Source organism: Sinocyclocheilus anshuiensis, unplaced genomic scaffold (assembly GCF_001515605.1).
Source record: "Sinocyclocheilus anshuiensis isolate Anshui unplaced genomic scaffold, SAMN03320099.WGS_v1.1 scaffold807, whole genome shotgun sequence".
Classification (NCBI taxonomy): domain Eukaryota; kingdom Metazoa; phylum Chordata; class Actinopteri; order Cypriniformes; family Cyprinidae; genus Sinocyclocheilus; species Sinocyclocheilus anshuiensis.
This window is the reverse complement of record NW_015551077.1, coordinates 286,825-294,299: the sequence shown is the minus strand read 5'-3', so window position 1 is coordinate 294,299 and position 7,475 is coordinate 286,825. Positions and strand designations below refer to the sequence as shown.

Here is a 7,475-nt window from a genome sequence, read left to right as displayed (position 1 = left end):
ATACGCACACATTTTGTAACATGTTTCATGCTGGTTTTTGGGTTTTGTTTCTTTTTTAGGTTTTCTTGTCTTTTATTTTGTATTTTCTTGTCTTGGTTCCTGCCTTGTTATGTGTTTCCCTGACCCTGTTATGTGATCCTGCCATATGGTCCTTTTGTTCATGTGTCTTGTTTTCATTGGTTCCTTTGTATGTGTCACCTTCTCATTGGTTGGACTGTATCATGTGACCCCTTTGTTTGAATAAAACCCACATGGGTAAGTTGTACGGGGCCAACATGGAACCTGTGGACAAACCCACTTACAACCCATATTTCAGCCCATGTAGTAACCTTGTAGTACCCACATAAAAAATAAAGCTGGGGCCAAGATGAGACTTGTGCATATTGCCCAGTTGGGGCCCACCTGTTGGCAAGTACAATCCCACATGAAATCCATGTGGGCAATTGACATTGGGCCATTATGGAACCCGCGGACAATCCCATTTTGGGCCCACTTTTTCAGCCCATGTCAAACCCACATGGGCCCCACACACAAATGTTGGCTGGGTAGGATGACTGCCGTAGATGACTCTCTATTAATTGTTGTTCAGTCCTCCTGTCAAAATGCTCTCGCTCACTGGTAAAACAACTAAAGTTGGATAGTTTTAGAAAGAAATGGTAATTTGTGAACAATGACGAGGCATGATTGATTGATGCTTTATGACTTTGCTGATGATTTATTGCATTTTTCATCTGTGCTGTGTTGCCTCAGTTTGGTCAGTTATTTCCACTGGCAAGGAAGGGACTTCAAGAATGAAACAAACTGAGATGCTCAGAAACTAGTGCACATACCCCTCTGTCTCAAATTGCTCACCACCGCTCTCTGATCGCAGGAATGTCACGCTAACAGAAACTGAAATGTTACAGGATTAGTATTCAGATCTTCTTGTTAGAACTCAATGACCAGCAATAAAGCACAACAACTTTATAGCAACCTTTTAATGAAGAAAATAGAAAAGCTCACCCGAGGGAAATTCAATGGAGCGTTCAGCACAGTGTCGACGCTATATGCCGTAGGAACGTGGCAATCATGTCTTAGCTTTGATTACTAAACAGAGAGACTAGAAAGAGCATCTCTCTTCAGAGTGGCTTCTGTACCTATAGGGATGCATATAAAAGTGTTTTTTTAAGTGTTGAAAAAGATTTATACATGTGCTCAAACCTCTTCATAGACGAGTTTCAACAGGTTGGCCTCGATATATAAGCCTTAAAACAACAAAACAGAACAAGGGTTTATAGCATGTAGATATTGATTTAAAAAAAAAGTCCATTTAACCATATTACTTGGCTGGAACAAAGGCTATACACATCCATTATAAAGTGAAAAAGCACAGAATTTAACTTTTCAAAGCCGTTTTACGTGGTTGAGTAACACATGGGAAAAATAGGAAATATTTTATCTACAGTAACACAAGAGTGACTATATTAGCCTACTTTAGACAGGGCTTGTTTGAAAATGTTATAAAGACAGCATTTGCTCAAACATTATAAAGGTCGGTCTGCACTCGCAGACTTGTTTTCATGTGCTCCTCTGTATCCTCTTGTGCTACCGGTTTATGTGTCATGATTCATTGGTTTAGTTTAGTCATGTGGTTTCTAGTTCTGTTTTGTCATTGGTTGGTTTATGTCATGTGACACTCGTTATTTGATGTATATATATATATATATATATATATATATATAGCCCTCATGTTTCATTGTCCATTGTCTAGCTTTGTTCCTGTACTACTGTTGGTGAGTTATGTCCATGCTCATGCTCAAGTTTGGCCAAGTTCATGTTTATTCCATGTCAATTCCATGTCAAGCCAAGCCTAGTATTTGTTTAGTTTGTATTTAGTTTATGTTTATTATAAATAAAACTGCACATGGGTTCTCATTATTACAGAGGGGGTTTTGTTTGTTTGTTTGTTTGTTTTAGTTTAAAATTAACCATTGGTCTTCCATAGTAGCATACATTTAGATCATGATAACCACAGTTAAAACCACACATATAGCGCCTTAATACCATGGTATAAAAATGTAACTATATGGTTTATAGGTATTTGTATGAAAAACAGAAGTCTAAATACTTTTAGTGCGCAAATGCTATAGTTTAATCACAAAAAATACTGTAATTATATTCCATTACTCCTTTAATACAAATACATGTCTACATTAATAACATAATAAAATTCGATATGAATATCCCACATTTCTACCACAATACCATGGTGCAGTAAGTGTTACTACAGTAAATCCAGGGTAAATTATGGTGATTTGTAGATTGAAAAGTCTTCTGACTGTATCGTTGTGCACAGTGTTTCTCCTGTTTGTCAGCGCCGTTTCATTTGGCTTTAAACTCGTTTAAATCACCAAGTCATTTGCAACATGCCACTCAAAACACCTTAAAAACAACTAGCAACCAGAACACCCTATAACTGCTTAGCAATGGGGAAAATCTTGTTTAGTTTTGTATTACTTAGAATCCTATTACAGGTTTTAACAGGAAAATCACAGAATCTTTACCACAACTTCTACATTTTTTTTTTTTTTTGATTGAGAAAGGTGACTCAGCAGACAAGGAGAGTAACTTCCTTTCTCAAAATGCTACTAATCAGTCAACCCTTTACCAGAGTAGCCTGGTAAATCATTGCTGCATTAGTTTCTATTGGTTTGTTGACTGCTATGTCTTTGTGAAACATGAGAATTTGTTTCCTTATTTAGCTCAGGTGCTACAACCGTCATCAACCATTAATAATTGAACAGCTTCCACACCCAGAGATGCACCAGATGAGTTTACACTCTGTTCACAAATTTGCCCCCAGCACACAAATGGCGCATAAGGCATAAAGTCATGTACAACTTCCCTAAACTCCAAAAACTACTACTAGATACTTCCGTGGTTCAGGTCAAAAACAGAACCATGTTCTTACCCTGTTCTTTGCTAAATAGGGGTTTGGGGTTAAGCTTTATGGTCCTGTGTAGAATTTCTTGATGTCACATTATAGGTTCTACAAATCAGCATATTATGTTCTGGGTTCATAAAGCACAAATACATTGATTCAAAAGTATAAAAAGCTGTTTCCTCACTGACACAGTTAGCCATGTCAATCTCGTAATTTGGTTTATTAGACCAACCGTGGATGACGCTAGCAATGCCTATGGGTTTGCCATATATACTGCTAAAATGCTCACTTTGGAAGTCTGTTATATTGGAAGCATTTTCCATGTATTTTCTATTGAAACTGGAAGTTGGGGGTGGGAAAAAAAATTATAATTAACACTTAAAGTTTTTTACGTGAACGCTTAAGCCCAGAGTATTTTTATTTTTTTTTATGTGAACGCTTAATCTCTGAGTATTCTTTTGTTTTAAAGAACACTTTAGCCCAGTTTTTCTTCGTTTTTTTAAACAAACACTTAAACCCAAAATTATTCTTCATTTTTTATGTAAACGCTTAAGCCCAGAGTATTCTTCAGTTTTTAAGAACACTTAAATCCAGAGTATTCTTCGGTTTTACGAGCACTTAAGCCCAAAGTATTATTTGTTTTTTACGCAAATGCTTAAACCCAGAGTATTCTTTAGTGTTTAAGAACACTTAAGTCCAGAGTATTCTTCGGTTTTACGAACACTTAAGCCCAAAGTATTATTTGTTTTTTACGCAAACGCTTAAACCCAGAGTATTCTTCAGTGTTTAAGAACACTTAAGTCCAGAGTATTCTTCGGTTTTACGAACACTTAAGCCCAAAGTATTATTTGTTTTTTACGCAAACGCTTAAACCCAGAGTATTCTTCAGTGTTTAAGAACACTTAAGTCCAGAGTATTCTTCGGTTTTACGAACACTTAAGCCCAAAGTATTATTTGTTTTTTACGCAAACGCTTAAACCCAGAGTATTCTTCAGTGTTTAAGAACACTTAAGTCCAGAGTATTCTTCGGTTTTACGAACACTTAAGCCCAGAATATTATTTCGTTTTTATGCAAACGCTTAAGCCCAGAGAATTCTTCAGTTTTTAATAACACTTATATGAACACTTAAGTACAGAGTATTCTTTGTTTTTTACATCAACATTTTATCCCAGAGTATTCTTTGGTTTTTAAAAACACTTAAGCTTAAAGTTGTCACTGTTATGATCTATTTTGGTTTAGTTTTCTGTGTTTCCGTTATCCCGCCTAATTAGTTTCCATGGTTTTTGATTAATTAGCTCCACACCTGTTTCTGTTCTCCCTAATTGCTTTCTACGTGTTTATAAGCCATGTCTGTTCCTGAGCTCCCTGTCTGCTATTATTTGTATTTGGACATTTTTGTAATGTTGTGTGTTTGTATTTCTCCAGTGGATTTGTAATTAAATGCCCTTTTCTCCTACTCCTTTGTGAGTGCTTGATTTAGACAGCAGCAACACGTTACAAAAGTATTCTTAGTTTTTAACGCAAACACTCGAGCCCAGAGTATTCTTCAGTTTTTATGAACACTTAAGCACGAAGTATTCTTTGGTTTTAACGTGAACACTTATGCCCAAAATTATTCTTTGTTTTTTTACAAAAACACTTAAGCCAAGAGTATTCTTCGGTTTTTACAAACACTTACGCCCCAAAGTATTTTTTTTATTTATTTTTTTACACAAACGCGTAAGCCCAGAGTATTCTTCAGTTTTTAAGAACACTTAAGTCCAAAGGTTAGGGTGGAAGAGAGTGCTGTTCATTCACTACCCCCACCTACAAGGAATGTGGAACGCACCAGGAACGTGGTTGGGAACTACTGGGCTAAAGTCACAAAACTTCTGTTTCTAATTAATTTGGAACAGCTCAAGATAGTTTCCCTCTTTTGAATTTGCACAAGGGCTCCTTGACAAACATTTCAGCAATTATGGAAATACCGTACAAGTGTGTTACAGTGAAAAAGCGTCCACAAAATGTTTAAAAGTCCTCGGTGACTAATACATGGAGGCGTGTGTATTCTTCCTATTTATGTAGTTGACCACTTAAACACTCACAAAAAAAATCAACAGTCGGGCAACATTCTTACAACACAGCCAACTTCTCACTTTCAACATTAGCGTATTACAACAGCTAAGCTCAACACAAAGCTCAATACAAAAGAAAAATACCTGCAGGTCTCACGCTCATGTTCCCTCAGTTATGAGCATGTAAGTGATCTCCATCCAGTCGGCCTGATCATGTTTTTAAAAAGATAAAATACTGAACTGCCTCTGCCGCCCAAGGGCAAGAAACGATCTGTGGTTTATACAAGGTCAAAGAGGCAAAACCTTACGTCAGTGGCGGATCCGTTACCTTTTCCTACCCATAATCACACACGCAATGTTGCACACAAACACGTAGTGCACTTCACGCCAGCATCCCTATAGACGCCAGCAAAGCATCCGCTTTATCTCTGTGGACCAGCTGATGAGAGAATAAAGGAGCAATGAGTGATGTCACAGGAAGAGGATACAAACTGTCCCTTCTTTTTAAAGCACTAATTAACTATTTCTGAGGATTGAAACCAGTTTGATTTGTTTATGTGCAAGTGAAACCGAGAGCAGCAGCAACAATCACACAAGGAGGGTGTCATCAAGGTTTCTAGGCAACAAGACCTGAGAAGAGCAGAAGACCTTGGCTCAAACACACGGAGTAGTTGAATGCTGGAGCTAACAACAAACATATTAAATGCAGAACTTCAGTACGGACTAAGAGAGCAAGTCTTTTGTTCAGCAGAATCTGATCTGTTGAACAGCAAAACACTGTAATTAATTATCTGGTTGTTTGTGGTGTCTACGGTTGATCATGTGACTGGGTGTCAATTTAGGTTACTGTTAAAGAGAAGTAACTGCCCAAGAGAAAGCATCGTATTTCACCCCAAATGAAAATAAAAAAAAGTATATATGGCAAATTTATAATACATAATGTATAATATATAAAAACATATAATTGTATTTTTTTATTTTATTGTATTTTATTTTATTTTTTGCATTTTGACTATATTTTCATGACAATTAGGGAAATTTCATTAGATCCTCATTACTGTAATAATGTATTTTTTAAAAATAAAATACAATAAAATAAAAAATGATTTAATCAGCATAAACTAAAAAACTGTACTTTTAAAGGCACAATATGTAAGATTTTTGTATAATAAAAGCTCCGCTGCTTTCGAGCCGTGTGTCGCGCTCGTTCAGCGGCCTCGTTTCGCTTCGACGGCTTTCAGCCTCACCCTGCTTCATTCTACTACGTTAATAAATCATTAGCTCATCCACGAACATGATTTCTGGATTGCTTCGGCTGTGGGGATGAAGACCACAACTCCTATGATTCCACACTCAGTCACAGCGTCATCAAACTACGCCTTTGTCTCTTTGTTTATTTTGAATACTCGCCCTCTAGCGGCGAAAATTACATATTGTGCCTTTAATTAGTCATAAACATGATTTTTATTTCTTTTTGCATCATGGCAATTTACTTGTCTTGAAAATAAAGTCACAATAATGTTTTTATGCTTATGTTTTAATCATTTCTTTGTAAATATATTAACAAAATAAAATACGCTAATTACTGTATTATCAATCATTTTCAATTATACTATTGTATATATTGCAATTATTTCTCTGCAGGAACAACACATGAAAATAAATTCATATTCACTGGACAGGCATAGTTTAAAGGGGTCATGAATTGAGAAATCAACTTTTACTTGAGCTGGAACTTTCACGCTTAGTAACACATACAGCTGTTCCCTCACCACAGTGCAACAGTGAAAAGGGACTTCTTTCAAACAGTGTCGCGTTCCGAACGTTGTTTAATTAAGCGACATACACCGCTATTGCGGTATTTTAAAAATTCATATCATAACAAAAATAAACACCGGTATTCGGTATGAACCGGCACTACTTTTCATATATAAGAGATCATCGTACAAAAAGAATATCCTGTAAATTTCAGAACTGAAAATGTCCTTGTTACTGAAATAAAAGCTTTTATTGACACCAGGCGCAGCGAACGACAGATCCTGGAATGTGCCTACCTATGACATAATAGTACACCGCCTCCACAGAAGAAGATCAACGGCTAATTCTGTAGCCCCGCCCACTAATTCGCGCATGACATAGTAGGGTAATAACTTAAGTGGCACTAAACCGGATCGAGCAACCAAGCAATAAACATGCCATTAAAGATCGCAAAATATTGTGCAGTGCCTGGTTGTGGAAGAACACAGTCGCTGCATAACCTTCTTTCGGATTCAAATATTAGGAATGCGTGGTTGAACTTTATTTTTAATGAAGTTTCAGCTCACGCGAGTAAAACATTGAGCGTTTGTTCGCTTAATTTCACCGCGGATTCCTTTGTAAACAAGACACAGGTCGATGCTGGATTTGCAGAGAGACTGAGATTAAAAAGCAATGCTGTGACGTCTATATTGGATCCGAAGGAATGGTGCAGCACACTTATGTGAGTAAAAAATATTTG

At 36.7% G+C, this 7,475-nt stretch overlaps 1 protein-coding gene across 2 annotated transcripts in view; it reads right to left on the bottom strand.

Annotated features, from left to right (window-relative positions):
- Positions 1–7,475, bottom strand: part of LOC107662444 (probable phospholipid-transporting ATPase IM) — a 42,421-nt gene that overhangs the window by 27,874 nt on the left and 7,072 nt on the right. The window lies entirely within an intron of this gene.